The sequence below is a fragment of the Pleurodeles waltl genome, chromosome 6 (genome assembly GCF_031143425.1).
Source record: "Pleurodeles waltl isolate 20211129_DDA chromosome 6, aPleWal1.hap1.20221129, whole genome shotgun sequence".
Taxonomy (NCBI): Eukaryota; Metazoa; Chordata; class Amphibia; order Caudata; family Salamandridae; genus Pleurodeles; species Pleurodeles waltl.
The window spans coordinates 1,501,537,435-1,501,560,985 of record NC_090445.1 but is presented as its reverse complement, the minus strand read 5'-3'; the positions used below and the strand labels follow the sequence as shown (position 1 = coordinate 1,501,560,985).

The window sequence follows — 23,551 nt, the reverse complement described above, 5'->3', positions numbered from 1 at the left end:
TGACATTTAACTGACAATTCCCTTAATCTGGATACAAATTCTTCAATAGACTCCCCACCCTCTGTGGTTGGGTATAAAACTTGTACCTTGCTAAAACCACATTGGTTTCTTTAGCAAACCTATTGCTCAATCTTAATCTAGCTTCCCTAAACTCATCTGAAATACGTGCCCCATTGTCTGTAGCCACTGGCATAAATTTGAACAACCTTTGCGCTTCTGATCCAAGACAGTTCAATAAAATCGCTTTTTTACGTGCAGGAGAAAACTCTTCACTGTCCAACGCCAACAAATAGTTGTCAAACATGTCTATCCAGTCCTCCCACTGGATCGCTGGCATACCTGGATGTATAAGAAAACAAGGTGGTGCAGTAATTGAGACATGATCCATTGCTCACAAAAATAGATGAGCCCACACTTAAAAAAACAAAGGTTCAGAAGCAATATACAAATCCCATGCAACGAAGATCTTCGCAATGCTGTGAAGTGTTTCACGCTTATCCACGTTGATGACTCCAACACACGAAGAATGTCTATCACTGCACACCGTTAAAATCAAGTCACATAAAAAAATATATATATATACAGAAACGCTCACCGCCAGCAATAACAGTTTTAGAGATGACTTCTTTCAAAATTTTAAGGAAACCAGCAGCTAATTGCAAGAATTACCAACTTCTAGGGTGGCTTTCCCCTTAAATTCTTGGTAAGTGGTAACTGGTGACTTTTCCTTTAAGATCACAGGCAGAAACTGGTAGTTCCAGGAGTGACTTCACCTTTTAAACACTCCCCTTTAAGAAATACACAGCAGTTCTCAAGAAAGATAATACGCCACGCCTCTTTCTCCTCACATTAAACCAGGTTTACTTTTGTTGAAGCGTGGTTTAATCGACCTACTCAAGCGGTACCGTCACCCTCATTAACCGCTCCTCCCTTCCTAAACTGTCTTTCCGCTCCACGAGCGCGTTCGGAACTCGAGCAACGCTCGAGCTCCCTTCACGCGCCCTCACAATGATATTACACTGCACAACTTGGCTGTGAGTAAAGTTATCACCCTTCTAGAAGAGAAGGGTGCTGTCCAACCAATCCAGCAACCTCAGAGAGGGGATGAGAGTGATGATGAGGAAGAAGAGGGGGAAAATCTTAGCTCCAGGACCCAGCTGATCCACCTATACTTCCAGTTACCCTAAGGTATTTTTCAATAATGCTGTTGTCTTCACTGCATAGTTTCAGTCTGACTCATGTAATTGGTAATGTGGTGTGTATAGTCATTGACAATGTTAACTGAGTACTGAAGTGGCAAGTGCCAGGGAACCCAATATTGTGTACATTGTGACTTACTTCAGACACTACAGTGCATGGGATCCCCTCCTGAAATAAAGGTATGAATAAGAAATTGATGCATACACACTCACAATTTTTAACTCATAATGACTAGGGACATATGATTTGAGTGCATATGTGTTTTTTTAAGTGACACAAATTTGGTATATCGTTGTAAATTGATAGGGAGTGGGCTCATGGTGCATATCCATATTCTGGTGCATGTGCTCAGCTGTTGGTGGCACTGGGTTTTGGTCCATGTGTCCATTGGTAGATGGTGTGTTGGTAGTGGCCGGTCAACAAGGTAGCACAGTGGCACACAAGGGAGACAGTTCAGGGCATAGTCACTTCTTAGCGGTGGTCTTGGTCTTGGCTGGTGTTCCAGTGGCATCTCTGGGTCTGAGGGCAAATTTGAGTGACTAGAGCTGGAATGCATGGGTACGGGTGCTGGTCTCTTGTGTATCCTCTGGCAGTGCCATCAGTCCAGTAGCTGCTGCAGATGTAGATGGCAGGGCAGTGTCCTCACTAGTGGTAGGGGCTTGCAGGTGGGTGGAGGTCTCAGACTGGCTGTGGTACTGGTGCTGTAGCACCCCTGCAATGGTAGCATTGAGCTATTTCCATTGCCCCGTGGCCTCCTGGTGGTGTGCTATCTGCAGCCTCTAATTTTGCTAGAAGGTGGCCAGGATCTGGGGTGACTGTTAAGTAATTGTAGTTGACTTACCCGAGTCCAGTCCTCCAGTGAGTCCAGTGAGGCCCTCCGGGTGCAGGATAGCCAGTACCTTCTCCTCCCAGTCGGTGTAGTCGGGGGTGTAGGTGGAGGTCCTACACCAGTCTTCTGTATGGCCTGAATTCCATTGACCTCACCTTCCCACGCAGTTCGTTCCATCTCTTCCGGAGGTCCTCCCTTGTGCGTGGATGGTTTCCCACTGTGTTGACCTTGTTGACAATCGTCTGCCATAGCTCCATCTTCCTGGTGATGGGTGTATGCTGGACCTGTGCCCCGAATAGCTGTGGCTCGACCTTGAGTATTTTGTCCACTATGGTCCTTAGCTCCTTATTTATGAAGCGGGGGTGTTTAGGGGGTGCCATGGTGTGTGTTGTGGGTGTTGTGTTGTGGGTGTATTGGTGAGGGTGCTGTTGTGTGGTTATGTGTGTGGCCTATGAGGGTGCTTGGGGTTTGTGTGCGTTTTGGTGGTGTATTTATGCAGGTGAATTTTGTTATGTTGTATTCAGTGTATGCGTTTTGTGTTGTCAATATCTGTTGTGCTATTGGCGATACAAAGGATTGTTGGGTGTGTATGTGAGTGTTTTATAGTGGTGTGGATGTGTTTCAGGTGCGTGGGTTTCAAAGTTGCCCATGGGTGCATTTGTTGTTGTTGGGTCCCATTGCTGGCCGTGGAGGTCCATACCGCCAACGGCCGTTCCGCATCCACTATCTGCCACGCTGATTTGTGCATCATTATTTGGTGGGCGGAGGATTTGACGGCATGGCGGTGGCGGGGTGGGGTGTACTGCCTTTCTGCCGTCGTAGGCCCTTGCGGTGGGTGGAGGTTGAAGGATTTTTGGAGGTTTGTCTTTTTGCCATCATAATTCGGTGGTGTCCAGTCTTCTGCCACTGGCGGTCTTCTGTTCACCGTCGTCACGGCGGTCGGCAGAGATTGCCCCCAAGTTCATAAGGAGGGCCTCAGGTCTTATATTTTAACAAACAAACATGAGTTGAAAAGGTAGTAATGTACATGCAGGTCTCATTGAACTCGACTTGATGGTACCCTTTATTCAGGTCGGTGCCGGAAAACACTGTGGCTACGTTCAATTGCTTGATCATGTCTGCTATGTGTGGACCAGGACGGCTCTCCCTCAATGGTTTTGTTTGCCTGGCTCATATCAATGCAAATGCACACTGCTCCACTACAGTCCTTTTTTGGTATTACTACTATTGCTGAAACCAACAGTGTGAGGCCTGTGGAGCATCATGTTTTAAGAGGGCTTCCAATTCTTTTTCTACACCTTCTTGTTAATGAAAAAAAACTCTGCTGTGTCACTGAGAAACTGAGCGAATGTCTTCATTTATTTGAAGCTGTACTTTCATAATTCCAGGCCACGGAACTAAGACAGAAATCAGCTTGTGATCTCAAACTGAGCATAAAGGTTGTAGTTCAGGGATATCACCTCCATGTGAGCAGCAGTGGCAAAACTGAGTAAACAGTGACTCGACAAAGTCCCTTGTACAACATGAAGGGTGGTGGCTCACACTGATGTCTTTTTGTATCACATTGTTGCTAGGAACTAACCCAGGCTTTGCAATGGCCCAGAAGCAGCCCAGATATAACCTTTCGTGCCTGATTGAGTGAGGCGAGGTACTGACAGACTGGATGTTAAACTTTTCTACTGGCATGATGTTAATAGACATACCACTGTGTATGAAGAAAGTTATTGGATGTTTGTTCACTTTCACCTTGATTTTGAGACAGTGTTCAAATAATTGTTGCTCCGTGTGGTGAGCTTTCTTTGAACTGTGATCCTTTTTAGAGGTAGCCAACCTCACATGTGCATACTGTTTTTTGGCAGGTATTATCAGGGCACATCCATTGTCTCCGCTAGTACTCAATAGTGATGTTGAGAAATCTTTGTACGATGAGCTTGACGATAATTAATCTTACCTGTTTTTCTACTTGTCATAGCTGATGTTGCTTTTCGGTTTTAGGGACATGGCGCAAATGCTTCTGGAACGTTCTTATGGCCATTTTCTTTTGCTGTTGTACTGCACATGAGTTTTCTTAGGGTTGGCGCACAGTTATGAAATGGTTCTCTCTTCCACAACCTTTGCAAATCTGTCCTATGGCTGGACATTTACTTCCATTAGGGAAATGAAAATCCACATCGGATGCATAGTTTTGTTTTCTTTGAAGACGTCAACCTACATGCATCTTGTTTATGCTTGATTTCCACTATCAGTGCCAATTTATGGTGTGCCATTCCTGCTTCCATGTCAGAAGCTTGTCGATCTGCTCATTCTTCTGCTCTCACTGCCTTCAGAATTTTCTCTAGCTTGTGTGTTTCTCTTAGCATGCACCTTCTAAACAAATCTGAAAGGCAGCCATCAAGGATTCTGAGGCACATGGTTTCGTCAATGAAGTCACAGAACTTTCAATTTTTAATGAGTGCATCAAATCTTTCAACAAACTTATCCATTGGTTTAACCTGTTGTCGCACTTGGTTGAAGCCAAACCTTTCATAGTCGACATTCGGCATTCGGAATTGTCGTAAGATGAGGTTGCTTCAGGACACAGTTGCATTATATTTCATGCTCCCTTCTGCTGCCATTGAGAGCACGTGCTGTTCATACAGCTTTCACCATGCAGAGTGGCACCACCAACATCTGCAAGAATAGGTCGAGGGGGAATGTGTGCAGCCATGTGCTTCAATCATCCTTGATGGGGAGTAAATTTCCTGTCTTTCGTTCCTTACTGTTGCAATTGTTATTTTTTGCTTTGTCTGAATAATTGTTCTGTACTTGCACAGCAAGGCACCTTATCAACCACCTCGTCAGCAGCTTGGCAAGCATTTTAAATATGCTCCTTTGCAGGGCCTTCTATCTCTTCCTCAGATGTATATGGGCTGGAGCAGGGCTTTGATCCACATGTGTCAGTCACAGACCAATCTTTATTGATTCTGAGCACACATGGCATGCACAAGCAGTTTGCCGTATCATTGCAAACTCTCAGGGAGAGCAGTCTTGTCTTCTTCGGCACATATCCCCTATTTGTCGCCAGCTGTAGCGTCTTGCCCAGCCCTGGAACATAAATATGAAGTATGCCACATGGGAGCTGCGATCAAACATTACCTTATTCCTCAGCATACACTGACATACTGTGCAGGGTGGCACCACCAACGTCTGCAAGAATAGGTCGAGGGGGAATGTGTGCAGCCATGTGCTTCAATCATCCTTTATGGTGATTAAATTTCCTGTCTTTCGTTCCTTATTGTTGCAATTGTTATTTTTTGCTTCGTCTGAATAATCGTTCTGTACTTGCACAGCAAGGCACCTTATCAACCACCTCCTCAGCAGCTTGGCAAGCATGTTAAATATGCTCCTTTGCAGGGCCTTCTATCTCTTCCTCAGATGTATATGGGCTGGAGCAGTGCTTTGATCCACAAAGGTCAGTCATAGACCACTCTATTGATTCTCAGCACACATGGCATGCACAAGCAGTTTGCCGTATCATTGCAAACTCTCAGGGAGAGCAGTCTTGTCTCCTTGGGAACATATCCCCTATTTGTCACCAGCTGTAGCGTCTTGCCCAGCTCTGTAACATACATATGAAGTATGCCACATGGGAGCTGCGATCAAACATTACTTTATTCCTCAGCATACACGGACATACTGTGCATTACATCATACTTTCTGTTAACCACACCGTAACACCTCTCCAACCATTACATACCTCTTGTTCAGAGTCCACCCAGAACCACAAGGGTTCTAGTGTGCTTAACATCAGGCTGCTACAACACAGGCACGTTTAGTTATGTTCTTTAACAGACCTTGCCTAACACACTGACAACCTTTTTATTAACTCCTGCTTGTCAGGACACCAGACTCTACTACCGTCTGGACATCCCAAGGCATACACAGAGATATGACTGCTTCAAGCACATTTCCCCCAACTTTTCATCAACCAGATGGGTGGGTCCTTAAAGCCACCAACAGAACATCCCTCCATTATTCAGTAGTAAAATAAACTCAGACATTTTTCAACCCAAGAACTTCACAACATAACAAAATGACTATTCAGTTTGCAGAGACAAGATGAAGGTGGTAGTTAATAGTCTGACACAAAATCCTTGAGTTGTTCTGATTGGCCCTGAGGAGATATTGCTCAGCACCTCCTCGTTGGGTCAGACACAGGGATGAGATGCTGTCACTTGGGAGTGATTTTGACAAACTGCTTTGTCCCTGGGGTGAGAGAGTAAAGTAAACCCTGACAGGTTAGTTTGTGCTATTTGCATTGCCCTGTTCTGCGGTAGTTACCTCAGTAAGTGAGTCTACCTCATCTTCCAGGCTGTCCCCCCATGCGAAGGTTCAAGCAGACCACATCCTGGAGTCACATCACTTTCCTAAAATGTGAGATGTTTCAGGTGGCAGTTTCATCTCCAGGGTTGGCAGTGATCATGGTCTCTTTCGCAGCCATGATGATCCAAAAGGATATTTCAAAAGGCAGGCCTAAATTTCCCCCTGAAGTCGATCTCGCACTAGCACAAAGTCTTGTGGTTGGACGTGGTGCTGTTCTGCACATCTCCTTAAGGCATATTAGTTGTTGCTTACCTGATTAGGGGCGTCTGGGTGCTTGGTCCACACAGGGTGATGGGCGATTGTGTAATTGATCGTTCTTCCAAGGCACTGTCTGCTAGGGGCTATCCCTGTGGTGAAGTGCAAAGTCACACAGTACTCCCACAGAAATGAGTAGATTGCACCTTTCAAGTTTTTGCCTTTAGCTGACGGTATCCTAATGACTTTGGTCACAGTTGGTACGAACCTTTCCACCTCTCCGTTGGCCTGGGGGGCATCATGCGGTAATCCACCTGTGCTTGTTGTTGCAGGACTGAAGATATTCAGCCCATTCTCAATTGTTGAATGGGGGGAACATTGTCTCTGCTGAGTTCTCCCATCAGCCTTTAAGTATCCATGACCTTTTCCATTTTCAGTATCACCTCCGATGCCGAGGTGGAGGCCATTATTTTCACTTCTGGTTAAAGAGAGTAGGCATCTATAGGATGAGCATGTGCAATTCATCAGGGAGCCTCCCAAAGTCGGCACTGGTGTGCTACCATGGGGTCATTGGGCCTTCTTCCGTGATGATAGGGGTGTGTGGTTCTGAGGGATTGCTCACTTAGCAGGCAGTGCAGTCTCTTACCGCCATTTTCATGCTCTGATCCAGTCCTGGAAACCAGACTTTTCTTTGGAGTCAGCGCTTTGTCTTCACCATTGCGTCTCATCAGCTAATTGAACTCTCTGTTGCTGTAGGCTACTGGGTAGAACCTATCATGGCCCTCGCATCAGACAGCCATCAGCAGTTACGGACAGCTCTTGCCTCATGAGGTACAGGGATTGTAGTGTCAGTTTGGCTTGTTTAGTCCTTCAGGCTGAGTGGGTTGGTACTGCTTTCCAGTCACTGGCCTTTGCTGCTTTGATATCTTGTTGTTTGGTGGCTGCCAAGACATTTGACAGGAACATGGGTAAGGGCTTGGACCTCTCCACCATTAAGTGAGTGTAATCCTCAGTGTTCTACACTTCCCTAGTTCCTATCAGCATGGTTGACCATACATGTCATCACAGGAAGTCTGCTAGATTCTGGTTGCCTGCCCTGTATGCTATGGTGAAGTTGAATTCCTGTAGCTGAAAGATCTATTTTTCGATCTGTTGGGGTGTTTTTGACACTGATCCCTTGAACAGTGGGATCTCAGTTTGTGGTCCATAGAGACAATGAAGGGATAGCTGTTAGACCTGACAGCCTCAGGGTGGTCTTTCCCCCAACTTTTGCCTGCCTTCCTCTATTTCTGACCTCATTTTTGCTGGCTTTAGTACTGTGTGCATGTTACCACTGCCAGCCAGTGCTTCTGCTGTCTCCCCTAATACATGGTAATAATAGTCTTATACCCAATTGGCATATTTAATTTACTTATAGGTCCCTAGTAAAGTGCACTACATGTGCCCAGGGCCTGTAATTTAAATGCTACTAGTGGGTCTACAGTGCTAATTGTGTCACCCACGTAAGTAGCCCCTTAACTATGTCCCAGACCTGCCATTGCAGAGCCTGCCTGAGCAGTTTAAACTGCCATGTCGACCTGGCAAGTTGAATCTCTTGCCAAGCCCAAAACTCACTTTTTCATACTCATACTCACAGGTCACCCCTAGGGTAGGCCCTATATGATCCACAGGGCAGGGTGTCATGTATTTAATCAGCAGTGAAAAACTCCTAAATTCGTTTTTCAGTACTAAAAGGCCTATATCTCCCATAGGATAACATTGTGATTACCTGATTACATCTTATAAGTGTAATTCCCAATCTGGAAGAGATATGTTTGTCAGGTGTGGGGTTTCTGAACTCACAATTTAAAATCACAATGTATGATGAAATTGGATTTTAAAATGCTGTTCTGAAAATGCCACTTTCAGAAAGGTGGCTTTTTCTTACTTTAGCCATCTGATGTCAACTGCTTGTCTCCAATACACGTCTGGGGTGGGGTGACAACCAGCTTGGGCATTCCTTCTAGATAGCCACACACCAATGGAGCGTAAGTGTGACTGATAAGTCATCACAATCTTGATGGGCTATCCTGGGCAGGATGGATGGGAGGGGCTGATACTTACACCTGAAAGGGCAGTGTCCTGCCACCACAAAGAGCTGCATAGCCCCCTGTAACGAGTCTGGAGTCAAGGCAGGAAAGGACAGCCTCAGTGCACTTCAAAGACCCTTCTTTGAAGTCTCCTCCACTTTAATGGCACAACTGAGTATGAGTACTGGACCTCTGTCACCACCAACGTAGTACACTTCTAGACCTGTGAATACTCTGCCAGGAAGGACTGTTTTGCTGCTCCAAGGGCTGCCACTGTGATGAGCTGCTACTCTGTTGAACTCCTGCTTTGCTGAGCTGACCTGCTGCCTGCTGCCCTCTTGCCTAAGAGTGAGAAGGACTGGACCTGCATCTCTCCATCCAAGAACCTAAGTGACTCCAAGGGCTTGTTGGCGTGCCTCCTGTTCTGAAGTCTAAGGGACATCAAACACTTCCCTTACATCTACAAATAGCACCTGGACTCTACTTGCTGTAAGTCTTGCTCTGTCAAGTGGTGCCTACCAGTCCAGGGGCCCTGGAAGTGAGTGTAAGGTGCCACAATTGCCAGAATCTGTGCATCGCTGCGATGCGCTGATCAGAACCGCCTCACCGCCTTGTGTAAGATTGGGATTGATACAGCACTGCCACTGCAGGGACCAGACCAGCACATCAAACTCGGACCCGATGCATTCTGAACTGCCTTACCCGGATCCAGAGCATCGCACTTGGACCTGCTGCATCTTCACAGTGGCATGGAGAATTCCAGCGCAACACCCCAATAGTGTGGGGATCAACAACACATCTTGCCCTGTGACAAGGATTAAGGCACTGTTGCTCAGCTGTGCCTGAATGGGTCCTGTAGTTGGCCTGAGCTCCATCGAAGGTGAGCTGAACTCTTTTGTTTTTGTCCAGGTCCAATGCGACCAGATATCCTAGTAGACACTTCTTGCTTTCTACCAAGAGTGCCTCCAGGAAAGTGGAATTGTAAAAGGTCCTGAGGGTCTGGGACGCAGCCTGTGCTGCTTTTGGTTGTGACCCCAGGAGAAGGTGAAGCGATGGATGCCCCTGAGGAGGTCCTTACAGAGGAACCACCTGTAGCAGGGAGGGAAGAAATGACCCCCAGAATTGGAGCTTCATGCAAGGGCAGGGAGCAATGTGTCATCCCGCATACTCTGCCCAGAGGAACTGGCAGAGAGATGGGAGGAGAGAGAATTCAGGCTGCAGATGGCGAAAATGTAAGATGGAGGAGAAACTTGCCTTGGTAAGGTTGGTTCACGAGAGCAGCCTGAAAGGGTTGAAACTGGGCACAAGGCAATCAGAGTCCAGCAATGGGGGCTGCATACTTGTAGTACCTGATGGAGACAAAAGAGTTTGTACACCCAAGGACTTGGTGCCTGGTTATGTGGTGGAAGATGACATTGATAAGTTGTTTTCTGCATCTGAAGTTGCACTGAGGGTTCATAAGGTTCCTGAGGAGCACTGGAGGGAAGCTTGTTGGGGCAGTGGTGGTGTATGGAAACACAAGCCTATTGTGGGGAGGGAGGGACACACTTCTAACATTAGAGGTTGGAGACCAAACCAAGTATGCCCCTGTGAAAGCCATCTTACTTGATAAATTTGGGCTGTCCCCGCAAAGTATCGCCAAAGATTGAGGGACAGCCAGAAGCTACCCAACCAATCCTCAGTTGATAACTCCAGTAAGTCACTAAATGACTGGGTGAGGGGTAGTAAGTTATTGATTAACTTGGTTTATACAATTTAATCATGAAAGAGCTCATGCTTACTGTCTGTTTTACAGAGTTTTACCAGCACCTAGATGACAGTAAGCTAAATGAACACAGTAAGCTTGCTGATGAGGCAGACGTCTTGGCTAGCCTGATCCGGGCTTTGTCCCTGTCCAGCTCGACCAGATATCCCAATGGGCACTTGTAAGGATTTGGGTGTACTCTATGATAAGCCTTATTGTGGAATATACTCTCAAATACTGTCTCGGTCCAGTCAGCCGTTGGTAGCATTGGCTGCGAGCAGTAAGGCTTAGGAAAGGAACAATGTGTAGAGCACCAAACACTGAAATGGAAGTACCGTGACACAAAAAAAAACAAGACACTAATTTTAAGATAGAGCTGATTTTTATGATTTTTTTAGAGAACTTAACCATTAAAATCCACTGGAGGGTTCTGGAGATACAGATTTTAAAAGCAATAAATGACTTTTAACTCACTGCAAAGTGGCACTGTCCAACAAAAACGTTTGGAAACAAGAGGCACTGTCCAACAAAAACGTTTGGAAACTTTTGAAAAGTTTGAAAAAGTTAGTTTGTCAACTCCAACCCGAGTTGGGCAACCAAGTCTGACAGGACAGAGGTCTAGGGGCCAGAATGGACACTTTGGAAGGTTACCTAGCCACAGAGCTTTTTTCAAATGAAATCCAAACTTTACACGATTACTGCCACAGACGACAATGGAGTGGTCCTGATACTGAGGGATGCAGCCTTAAAGATGTTCAAGGATTCTCCTGATGCTGTGCAAAGGGGTTGAAGTCTGGTTGAGTCCTTGATCCACAGATGTGTGGGGGTGACTCTGTCCACAGATCTCGGGGTCCCACGAAGTCCTCTTTGTAGGGTTCCAAGGGCTGCAGATGCAGACCTTGCACTTTTGCAACACAGCGGTCATGGTGCAAATCTTTGGTGGAGGCCGGTGTCCACCTTCAGTGATGTATCCGGTCACAACCAACACTCATGAATCCAGCAGACATGGGTGCATCTTGTGATGATCTCCAAATTGTTCTTGCAGGTACCCGGCGTCCATTAGTGGCCAAATGTCTGTGGTCACTACCAGAGATGTGACTTGGGTTCTTCCATCTTTATTGCCCCCAGTGCCATTCTGGGGGTGGGCGGGCAGCCAACTGACACTTAGAGTCTGCTTTGGACAGGGAATCAACTTTTCCCCAATCCAGGCATGCTGCACAGGGTCAAAACTCTTCTAGCCTAAAATGCAGCAAGTGTGATTGCTCCAGCATCGCAGCCTCTCTTTGTACGCGTCCCGTGAGTGGGTTTCTCCTTTCAAGTTAATCAATTACTCAGGGCCAACATGCTAGGGGTACCATATTTATCCCAGACCATGCTATCACTAGCCCATGTGCAACAGGGTCCTCTCCTACCTACTGATGAAGATCCTGTGATGTGTGGTATTTGGCTATTCCAGAATGCCACATTCTTGCCTCTTACAAGATGGCCGACCCTTCATTCATGAGAAATAAGGTTGCCCAACCTAGAGGTAAAACCGGGTTGGGGGTGAGTATCCCCTTTCTGGCCCTATCTCCATGCTATCTACAGGAACAAAAGGCATCCTGCTTTGGGGTGTTGGGCTAGACAGCCCATAAAATGCAGCTTCCCCTTTGCAGCTCGACTCTGGGCTAACCACCTGAGTGGTCATCCGGGTAGAGGAGGGGCACCTTGCTGCTGTGGAACTGCCATTTGTTCCCAAACCTGGGAGTCATTCACACATCTCCTCAGGCAGTCAGAAACCTGTCTGAGTCTGTATACCTTTGTGAGGCAACTGGACAAGCAGAGCACAGAGGGGCAACTTTCTAAAAGCTTCCCACCATTAATAGTAACATTAATTTCAACTTGGGCATCAGGTCACATTTAATGCTTTAATTAATTTAATACCTCTTGTGGTCCAGTTTGGTAGTCCCAGTCAAAAGTTAGCAGGGTGGGAATGGTACGCAGTAACTCTATACTAGCAAAGGGGGCTGCCAACTTTACCTGCTGCACAACAACAATTTGGAAGTGTTGCAGCTAAGACATAACATAAAAAAAATGCCTTATTTTGCAAAATATTGCTCAATGCCATAGGACTCGAATGGGAAGGGCGGACTGGGGTGGGCTTGGACGTGGAAGGAGTGGACGGGACAAGGAGATGGGCACGTTTAGGGACGGGACGGGTGAGCCAGTGGGTTAGACCAGGTCAATACGGGAGAGGAAAAGCTTCTTAGGGGCAGTTGGAGGGGAATTGAAGGCAGGTCCGGGAGTGGAGGTAGAGGGAGTGTTTGTATCAGGTTTAGATGTCCCGGACATGGATGCAGGTGAGTGTAAAGTATGCTGATATGTGGTGGATGTGTGTGGTGTGGATGTCTGCAAATGTTTGAGTGTTTTGGGAGGAGGGGCGTGTACATGGATGTTGTCTGGGTGTCTGTAGGTCTGGAGACCGTGCTGCAAGTGTCTGTCAATGTAGTTGCGGTGAGTGCAGGAGTGGTGTCTGGGGTGCATGTCTGGATGTCAGATGTTGTGGTGACTGCATGAATGGGGGCAGCAGCAGTGACTGAGGGTGCAGTGTGTGTGGGTGTGCATGGTGAGGTGACAGACAGAGTGGCAGGGGGAGGATGACATAGTGGGGGAAGTGGATATTGTTGGGTGTGTTTGGTATGCTGGTTGTGTGCCTGCCTGTGGTGGGAAGTGTGGTGCTTGCATTTGTCTGTGTGCTTCCTGTGTGTAGAAGTGTGTGCATGTCTGTCTGTACGTGTGCTTGGGATGGGTGTAGGGAGTGGGGTGCTGGAAGGGGTAGAGGTGGTGGAAGGGGGGACGGAAAGACCAGGGACACTGGCTGCCATCAAAGAGGAGGGCAGAGCCTGAAAAGATCTCTGTTGGCCAGACATAGCACTGTGAATGCCTTCCAGGTACATTGCATTGCTGCATCTGGGATGCTAGCCCCTGAATGGCATTCACGATGGTTGTCTGCCCTACAGAGATGGTTCTCAGGAGGTCAATAGCTTCCTCCGTGAGGGCATCAGGGCTGACTGGGGCAGGAGATGAGGTGCCTGGGGCAAAGGAACCTCCCACACTCCTGGGTGAGCGGGCACGGGCAAATAGGTGGGGATCAACTGGGAGGGCGGTGATGGCATGGGGGTGGCGGAAGTTGGCATAGAATGGGTGTGCCCAGTAGGGTCCGCCACCACCAGGGAGCTCCCGTCGGAGGAGGTATCAGAGTCACTGCCTCCAGTGGTAGTTGCCTCCCCCGTGGTACTCCCCTCACCCTCCAACCCACTGGACCCCTTGGCGTCACTCGACTCTGCCTCCTTGGAACCGTGGGCTGCTGCATCCCCACTCGCTGGTGCCACTGCTCCCTCACCTGATGATGCTGATGTACATAAAGGACACAAGAGCACAGGGGTGGAGAGACAAAACAAGGGAGGAATTTGTCAAAAACTGGATATATGTACATCTCAGGCCCACACACACTTCCATCAATCAATCAATCAATCAAAGCATTCATAGAGCGCGCTACTCACCTGAGAGGGTCTCAATGCGCTAGGGAGGGGGGGGGGTTACTGCTGCTCAAAAAGCCAAGTCTTGAGGCGCTTCCTGAAGGCAAGATGGTCCTGGGTAGTTCTTAGGTGTGCGGGGAGGGAGTTAAATGCTTTGGCTGCCAGGTAGGAGAAGGATTTACCTCCTGCGGTGGTTCTGCGGATACGAGGGACGGTGGCGAGGGCGAGGCTGGCTGAGCAAAGCTGACGGGTGGGCGTGTAGAATGAGAGGCGGCTGTTGAGGTATTTTTTGTGGCCCATGTTGTGGAGAGCTTTGTGTGCGTGGGTGAGGAGCCTGAAGGTGATCCTCTTGTTGACGGGGAGCCAGTGTAGGTGTTTCAGGTGGGCGGATATGTGGCTGTGGCGCGGTATATCGAGGATGAGGTGTGCGGAGGCGTTCTGTATGCGTTGAAGACGTTTCTGTAGATTTGCGGTGGTCCCTGCGTAAAGGGTGTTTCCGTAGTCCAGACGGCTTGTGATGAGGGCATGGGTAACTGTCTTTCTGGTTTCGGCGGGGATCCATCGGAAGATTTTTCAGAGCATGCAAAGGGTGTGGAAGCATGATGACGAGACGGCGTTGACTTGCTTGGTCATGGTGAGGAGGGGGTCCAGGATGAATCCGAGGTTGCGTGCATGGTCTGAGGGGGTTGGTGCGGTGCCCAGAGCCGTGGGCCACCAGGAGTCGTCCCAGGCGGACGGGGAATGTCCGAGGATGAGGACCTCCGTCTTGTCTGAGTTCAGCTTCAGGCGGCTGAGCTTCATCCATTCCGCTACGTCTTTCATTCCTTCCTGTAGGTTGATTTTGGCGGTGGTAGGGTGTTTGTTGAGGGACAGTATCAGCTGGGTGTCGTCGGCGTAGGAGATGATGTTGTGTTTGCGAGCGATGTCGGCGAGGTGGCTCATGTAGATATTGAAGAGGGTTGGGCTGAGCGATGAGCCTTGGGGTATGCCGCAGATGATCTCGGTGGGTTCTGAGCGGAAGGGAGGGAGGAAGACCCTTTGGGTTCTGTCAGAGAGGAACGAGATGATCCAGTCAAGCGCCTGTCCTAGGATTCCAGTGGAGCGGAGGCGGGTTATTAGGGTGCGGTGGCACATGGTGTCGAAGGCAGCCGAGAGGTCCAGGAGGATGAGGGCGGTTGCTTCTCCGTTGTCCATCAGAGTTCTGATGTCGTCGGTGACTGCGATGAGGGCGGTTTCCGTGCTGTGGTTGGCTCAAAAACCAGATTGGGAAGGGTCGAGCAAATTGTTGGCTTCAAGAAAGTTGGTCAGCTGCTTGTTGACGGTCTTCTCGATGACCTTGGCCGGGAAGGGGAGAAGAGAGATGGGGCGGAAGTTCTTCAGTTCGTTGGGGTCAGCCGTGGTTTTTTTCAGGAGGGCACTGACTTCCGCGTGTTTCCAGCTCTCGGGGAAGGTGGCATAAGAGAGCGAGCTGTTGATGATGCTCCGGGGGCGATGATGGAGTCGGCTTTGTTGAAGATGTGGTGGGGGCACGGGTCCGGGGGGGAGCCGGAGTGGATGGTGTTCATGGTGATTCTGGTCTCTTCGGAGCTGATGGGGGACCAGGCGTTGAGGGTAGTGGTGGGGGCTGTTGGTTCAGTGGTGGGCGTCGGGGTCTGGGGTCCAAAGCTGTCGTGTAGGTCTGCAATCTTTCGATGGAAGAAAGTAGCGAGGGAGTTGCAGAGTTCTTGTGAGGGCGGGATGACGTTGGAGCAGGCGCTGGGGTTGGAGAGCTCTTTGACGATGTTGAAGAGTTCTTTGCTGTTGTGGGTGTTGTTGTCTAGTCTCTCTTTGAATGATGCTCTTTTGGTGGAGCGGATCAGCTGGTGGTGTTCACGGGTGGCGGTCTTGAGGGCTGACATGTTTTCTGTGGTGCGTTCTCTGCGGCAGGTTTTTTCGAGGGTACGGCAGGATTTCTTGGATTCTTTGAGGGCGTCCGTGAACCACGGGGGTTTCCTGATGCTGGTCCCGCTTGGGTGGCTTTTAAGTGGAGCAAGGTTTTCGGCACAGTTGGTGATCCATTGTGTGAGGCCGCGGGCTGCGTTGTTGGTGTCGGTGGTGATGGTTGGTGGGTTTTGGTTCAGTGTTGAGAGGAGCTGCTCTGTGGAGATTTTGCCCCAGATCACACACCTTCTCCCAGCACCTACAACATACGTCATGACTGTGCCCCTGACTAGTGGCCAGTACCACAGAATACACCACATTACCCACAGAAAACATAGACCTTATACACTGTGTGGAGTACACCCATGAGAGACCATGCACAGCCAATGCACTTACAAGTCCATGAGGCCACAAAGCATGCCAGATGACAGAAAGGGCCCCTCCCATGGGCCTATGGAGACTGCCCAACTAGCTCTCATGCCATTCCAGGGACTTTGAGGGGGCAGGACTGTAGGAACACACTTGTCCAAGTGCCTGGCACTAGAATGCATACATGCCACAGCACCAACATACATACATCAAAGCAGTATCACAACAGTGTTGGTACTCACCCCCTTGTGGCTGCTGTGCTGCCTTCAAGTGCCCATCCAAATCCGGATAGGCTACTGCCAGAATGCGGGCCATTAGGGGAGTCAGGGTCCGATGGGCACCCCTTCCTCGTTGGTAGGCTTTTTCCCAGCTGGGCCTCTCCGGTGTTCCGGGCCCAGCGCCTCAGGTCCTCCCACCACTTCCTGCAGTGGGTGCTCCGCTGGTTGTAGACCCCCAGGGTCCGCACTTTCTTGGCGATGTCTTGCCACAGGCCTCTCTTTTGATAGGCGCTGACCTGCATGGGACACACAGAGCAAAGAAACAGACATCATTATTTGTGCTCCGAATACAGATTACATGTTGTTCCCTATGGAGCGGCCTTTGTTGAAAGCCATGTTATCACCTCACATACAGTACATGCCAGACAGTCTACGGCTGGGCAGTCACACATCGAACCCACATGCATACAGGCATCCGCCACAATCACACACATCTAAGGATGACAGACGTCAACTCACCTGCTCCTCTGGTCGTCCATACAACTTGGCATACAGACGTAGGACCCCGTCCATCAGCTTCTCAAGTTCCTCTGTGGTGAAGGCCGGGGCCCGTTCTCCTCTGACCGGTGCCATCTCAGGGACCAGAGTCAGGACACAGCAGCACACGCAGTGGAGTACTACCCTGCACAGGAATCAGGAGTGAATTGTCAAGGGTCTGACCGAATGGTGTAGGTACCGTGGCAGTGTGCTCCGTCACCACCGGCGGCAATCATGATTGGCCCAGGTTCACCATTGACAACCATGTAATCCAATGATCAGGTGCACGGCGGTGAACACCGCCTTCCGCCATTATGACTCACGCCAGCAGAATGAAGTCACTTCCACTCCCTCATACCTGGATGGCAGGAGGCTGCCATTTTGCTACCACCGCCATAGCCTGGCCAGGGGCCTCATCCGGGGCCTCCAAATCTCCGACCTTAGTTGCTTGTTGACATGAGTCTAGGATCCTCACATGTACCCATCTTTGGAATTGTGTCCACACTGGGATGCCATTATTACAGAGTTAACTCAGCACACATATGCCTGATGGTGTACTTCATACTTTGCGTCTGTGTGTGTTACCTACGTGTCACACTTACAAAGATACAGTGACATCATGTGATGCAGGTGTATGATGACACTCAAAATTTGTTTCTTTCTCCCCCACAGGTACAGACCCATGTGACGAGGGAGGGCCCCATCTGTTTACAGACCTCTGGTTGATTTGGAAACTATGGAGGAACGTCACATCATTGTCACCTACAGACTCAATAGAGCAACTGTCCATGACCTCTGTGCATTAATGGATCCTGTAATGAAACTGGCTAATCGGAATCAGCATGCCATCCCTACAACTGTGCAACTGCTATCTGTACTCCATTGTTTGGCTACAGGCCCATTTCAGGTGACAGTGGGCATGGGTGCAGGGGTCTCAAAGCCAATGTTCAGCCTCATCCTGTCAAAATTCTTGAATGCATTTGTCCATCATCTGCAAACATATGTCCAGTTTCCCCAAAGGGCTGAACTTCCTGCCAGAAAATCTGGATTTTATGCCTTTGCTAACATCCCACATGTAATTGGTGCCATTGATGGAACACACATAGCTCTCATACCCCCAAGAGTGAATGAACAGGTGTACAGGAATTGGAAGAACTATCACTCCATGAATATACAATTGGTGTGTACTGATAACCAATAAATTTCACATGTCAATCCCAGGCTCAGTCCATGATTCCTTTGTCCTGAGAAACAGCAGTGCACCACACTTGATGGAACAACTACAGTGAGACAGAGGATGGCTCATAGGTGAGTGTGTATGACACTGGATCTGTACATAGCTGACAGCCAACCAATGTGCATGTAAAGTCAGTTTCTTAAGGTCCTGTTTCGCCCACTTTTGCAGGTGATTCTGGCTACCCCAACATGCAATGGCTCCTGACACCTGTGAGGAATCCGGGAACAGATGAAGAGAGGAATTACAATGAGGCTCATGGACGTACTAGGAGGGTGATTGAGCGCACTATAGGTCTCCTGAAGGCTAGATTTCGTTGGGTGCTGTGTCCCTGACCAGGTGTGTAAGATAGTGGTGGCCTGCTGCATGCTGCACAAAGTGGCTGTGAGGAAAGCTGTCTCCCTTCTGGAAGAGGAGGGTGTTGTCCAACCAACCCAGCAACCTCAGAGAGGGGATGAGAGTGATGGTGAGGGAGAAGAGGGAGAAGATATCAACTCCAGGGACCAGCTGATCTGCCTATACTTCCAGTGACTCTAAGGTACTGTTCAATGATGCTGATGTCTTCACTGCATAGTTTCAGTCTGACTCATGTGATTGGTAATGTTGTGTCTATAGTTATTGACACTGGTAACTGATGACTGAACTGGCATGTGCCTAGGTAACCCAGTATTAGGTACAGTGTGACATACTTCAGACACTACAGTGTGTTGGATCCCCTCCTGCAATAAAGATATGATTATGAAATTGACTGGCTAATGCATACACACTCACAATTGATATCTCATATTGACAAGGGACATACGATTTGAGTGCATATGTGTATTTATTAAGTGACAAAATATACATATTTTGTGGGACAGTGATAGGGAGGGGGTACATGGTGCATATCCATACTCAGGTACATATGCTCAGCTGTTGGTAGCACTGGGTTTTGTTCCATGTGGCCACTGGTAGATGGTGTGATGGCAGTGGCAAGTCAACAAGGGAGCACAGTGGCACACAAGGGAGACAGTTCAGGGCACAGTCATTTCCTAGCGATGGTCTTGGTCTTGGCTGGTGTTTCAGTGGCATGTCTGGGTCTGAAGGCACGTTTGCATGGCTGGAGCTGGGCTGCAGGGGTGGAGGTGCTGGTTTCCTATGTGTCCTCTGGCAGTGCCACCAGCCCAGTGGCTGCTGCAGATGTAGATGGCAGGGCAGTGTCCTCACTAGTGGTAGGGGCATCCAGGTGGGTGGAGGTCTCAGACTGGCTGTGGTACTGGTGCTGCAGCACCTCTGCAATGGTGGCACTGAGCTGTTTCCATTGCCCCATGGCCTCCTGGTGGTGTTCTATCTGCAGCCTCTGATTCTGCTCCAAGGTGGCAAGGATCTGGTCCATCCTGCCCTGGGTATGGTGGTATGCTCCCAGGACCTCAGATATCACCTCCTGGGATGTTGCATCCATCCTTTGGCCACCACCCGGGCCACTGATGTCCTTTTCTCTAAACCCTTTTCTAATTTCTCTTTTAATGCTTTTCTCCTATCATCAGTATGCCCTATGAAGCTCTTTTCTAGAGGTGTAAGCAAGCATGTAAGGTTATGCTTACATACTTGACATATGCGGTTCCAAATGTTAGTGTTGGCTCAAAGAATCCTCTAACTAGTACTATATCATGCTCTTTAGCTACTCTACTCAGATATCGAATAATAGGAACAAACAAAAACACCATGTCATAGTTAGAGTAAAAATACTGTGTATACTCTTGGTTACAGAATCTTGTTAGTAGCAAGCTACAGCTTATTCCATATGTTAGCGGAAGACTATGGTACGTAACCCCTTCTTCTACTGACAAAGGAATTTGTGCACACACAAAACAATTCCTTGCATCCATTGTCTCAACATACTCACTCAACAAGCGATAGAAAACGTTAGACGAAAGCTCTCCTTGTGCATTAGTATAATCATGCAAGTATCTCTCATCTAGCTTAAACCTCTCTAAAGCTGTTAGTGTAGTAGTTTCAGGAGCAGAAGTAAAAGTAGGTCTTTTCATATCATGAACAGACATTCCCACAATCATTATTATAAACAGGATTCCACACATAACTGCCAATCCAACACTCATGTATCTACAGCGCCTAGCAATTCTGTCATGATTATTTAGCTCAGCCATGATCTGTAAAGAATCAGAAAGGAGAAGTAACTCTTATATAAAGTTCAGTAAAAAAAAAAAAAAAAATCACAAATTTTTCTGGCACAGTTCAGTTTCACATCCAGGAACCCTTTTCCTTTGTCGAAATCGATTAGCAGCTTGTCACATCCAGTTGTGTGTCAAATCAGGTTTTAAATGTCTCTTCCAGTTTATTTTCAACAGTCTTTTTTTTTAGGATTTTTCAGATTAGTTCAACAATTCAGCTTCCTTGATCACCTTCAGGTTACATCGAAGTACTGGCTCGGAACTTCTCTATCAAAACAAAAAGACATAAATTTGTTTTGCCATTCATTGGTAAGTGCATACGCCCATTCAGGACCTGCGTAACGTCACCTTGCTATTCTCTTTCTTTTCAACCTTCGATCATCACTTAATTCTCCTTCACTCAATTCTTCTTTTCTCGTAGTATCCACTTCTTCCTGTATTGTTTCATTTATGACCAGTTCCTTTTTCTTCCCTATCTGCAATTCAGGCCAATTATCTCCTTTTCCTGTTCCTTCTGTTAATATTGTTCTCAAGATTGGACTATTCTCCTTCTCCTTCTCTATGGTGTTTTCTCTTGATGGACCTGCAATGGGCTCAGGAGGAGTCGGATCACTTTGACTTTGATCCGTCTCAACTCTTTCACCCTCTTGGTCTGGTGCTTGCTCTGTCTGCTTTTCAGCACTGTCTGCTTCTGGGAGAACTTCTGCTGAGCTAGGCTCTCCTGCTGTATCCGTCGAGATTGGTTCTTGCACACCCTTCTGTAATTCTTCACTTTCATCTCTAACAGGGGTAATAGAACCATCTTCCACAAGCTCTGGTCCAACTTCAGGTTCTATTGGCTCCTTTCCTGGCTCAGGTGCGGTGACCTGTTTTGCTGTTATTGGTGCTTTCAACAACGCTTCTTCATGATCCGGTGGACATACCACTCTCTTTGTATGGCTCGTGTGTATCCAGTTTGGAAGTCCTGCACACTTCACAGCTGTCATAGTTGTTAACACCACCTGATAAGGACCCCTCCAACGCGTTCCCTAACAGGTCTTGCAAACATGCTTTCTGACAACGACCCAGTCACCGGCTCTCAGGTTGTGCCCTGGATCGTGGATGGGTGGCAGGGTGGTGGCCTCCACCTGCTGAGAGAAAGAGCGAACCACGGCAGCCAGACCCTTGCAGTAGTCCAACACCATATCATCTGTAATGTTTACAAGTGTATTGGCTGGAACTGCTGGTAATCTCATTGCTCTGCCCATAAGGATTTAATGGGGCGACAGCCCTGTCTTCCTGTCAGGTGTGTTTCTCATTGACATCAACACCAAAGGCAATGCATCTGGCCATTTCAGATTCGTAGCTGCACACATCTTTGCAATTCTTGATTTCAAGGTACCATTCATCTGTTCCACCAGTCCTGATGCTTCAGGGCGATAAATACAATGCAACTTTTGCTCGATGTTTAGTCCTGCACATAAGAGTTTAATCACCTCATTATTGAAGTGAGTTCCCCCATCTGATTCTAAAGAGATTGGAAACCCGAAACGTGGAATCAACTCCCTAAGTAACAACTTTGCTACTGTGAGACTGTTATTCCTTCTTGTAGGGTATGCTTCAATCTAGTGACTAAAAACACATACAATCACCAACACATACTTCAAACCTCCACACGCAGGCATCTCAATGAAATCCTATTGCATTCTGCTGGATGGATCTCCTGCTCTTCCAATGTGGCTCAAATTCACCACTGTGCCTTTTCCCACATTTAGTTGCTGACAAATTATACAGCGATGACATACTGTCTCTGCTGCCTGCCTGAACTTAGGGTTAAACTAGTCAATTATGAACAATCTAACTATGGCATCCCTCCCAATATGTGCCTGTCCTTGGTAATATCTGGCCATTTGGGACAATAAACTATTTGGCAGGACCATCTAACCCTCCTCAGAAACCCAAATTTAATCAGGACGTTGAACACATTTTAATTTGTCCCAAAGACATTTTGGGGGTGATTCTAACATCGGTGGGCGGCGGAGGCCGCCCGCCGAAGTTCCCCCACCAAAATACCGCTCCGCGGTCTAAAGACCGCTGAGGGTATTTTGGGATTTGCCCTGGGCTGGCGGGCGGCCGCCAAAAGGCCGCCCGCCAGCCCAGGGCAAATCAACCTTCCCACGAGGACGCCGGCTCAGAATTGAGCCGGCGTAGTGGGAAGGTGCGACGGGTGCAGTGGCACCCGTCGCGTATTTCAGTGTCTGCATAGCAGACACTGAAATACTTTGTGGGGCCCTCTTACGCGGGCCCCTGCAGTGCCCATGCCATGGGCATGGGCACTGCAGGGGCCCCCAGGGGCCCCCAGGGGCCCCGCGGCACCCCCTACCGCCATCCTGTTACTGGCGGGAGACCCGCCAGGAACAGGATGGCGGGAGGGGGTGTCAGAATCCCCATGGCTGCGGAGCGCGCTCCGCAGCCATGGAGGATTCTGTAGGGCAGCGGAAAACCGGCGGGAGACCGCCGGTTTTCCTTGTCTGACCGCGGCCGAACCGCCGCGGTCAGAATGCCCTGCGGGGCACCGCCGGTCTGTCGGCGGTGCTCCCGCCGACCCTGGCCCCGGCGGTCTGAGACCGCCGGGGTCAGAATGACCCCCTTTATTTCCTTGTCAACATTACTTTGCGATGTTTTTAACTCTTCCAGAGTAACGATCACTTTTAATTCAAAACTTGTACATGTGTTGTCTTCTTCTGACATCAGTTCCCACTTATCTTTGAACGATATACAGTTCAATGCGCAAAACCATGCGACTTGATCTGTATATCCATTTCCCAGTGAGATGTAAACCTGTACCTTTTGATGTGCACTGCATTTTACCACTGCAATTTCTTCAGGTAACTCTATCGCATACAACAACTCCTTCATCTGGTCGCCATTTCTTACTGGTGTACCGGTAGAGGTCAGGAAACCTCTTTGCGACCCCAATTGACCAAAATCATGAATAAATCCAAAACCATAATGGCAGTCAGTATAGATTGTGACTCTCAGTCTTGCAGAAACATGGCATGCTCTAATAAGAGCCACCGCTACTTGTGCAGAATACACACCTCAAAGCCAGGAAGCTTCTAATGTACCTGTGATTGTGCATACAGCATATCCTGCTCTCAGTGTCCCTGTACCATCTCTGAGACATGAGCCATCAACAAAGACAA

General features: G+C 48.4%; 1 long non-coding RNA gene across 2 annotated transcripts in view; it reads left to right on the top strand.

The window, feature by feature from the left end:
• Nucleotides 1-932: 932 nt before the first annotated feature.
• The window catches only part of LOC138302153 (uncharacterized), a 45,959-nt gene continuing 23,340 nt past the window's right edge, over nucleotides 933-23,551 (top strand). The window contains exons 1-2 of one of the 2 annotated variants that reach the window (XR_011205309.1): nucleotides 933-1,188; nucleotides 20,557-20,675. This is a non-coding gene — a long non-coding RNA (uncharacterized lncRNA). The remainder of the gene's footprint in view (nucleotides 1,189-20,556; nucleotides 20,676-23,551) is intronic. The other variant, XR_011205310.1, reaches the window with a different exon arrangement.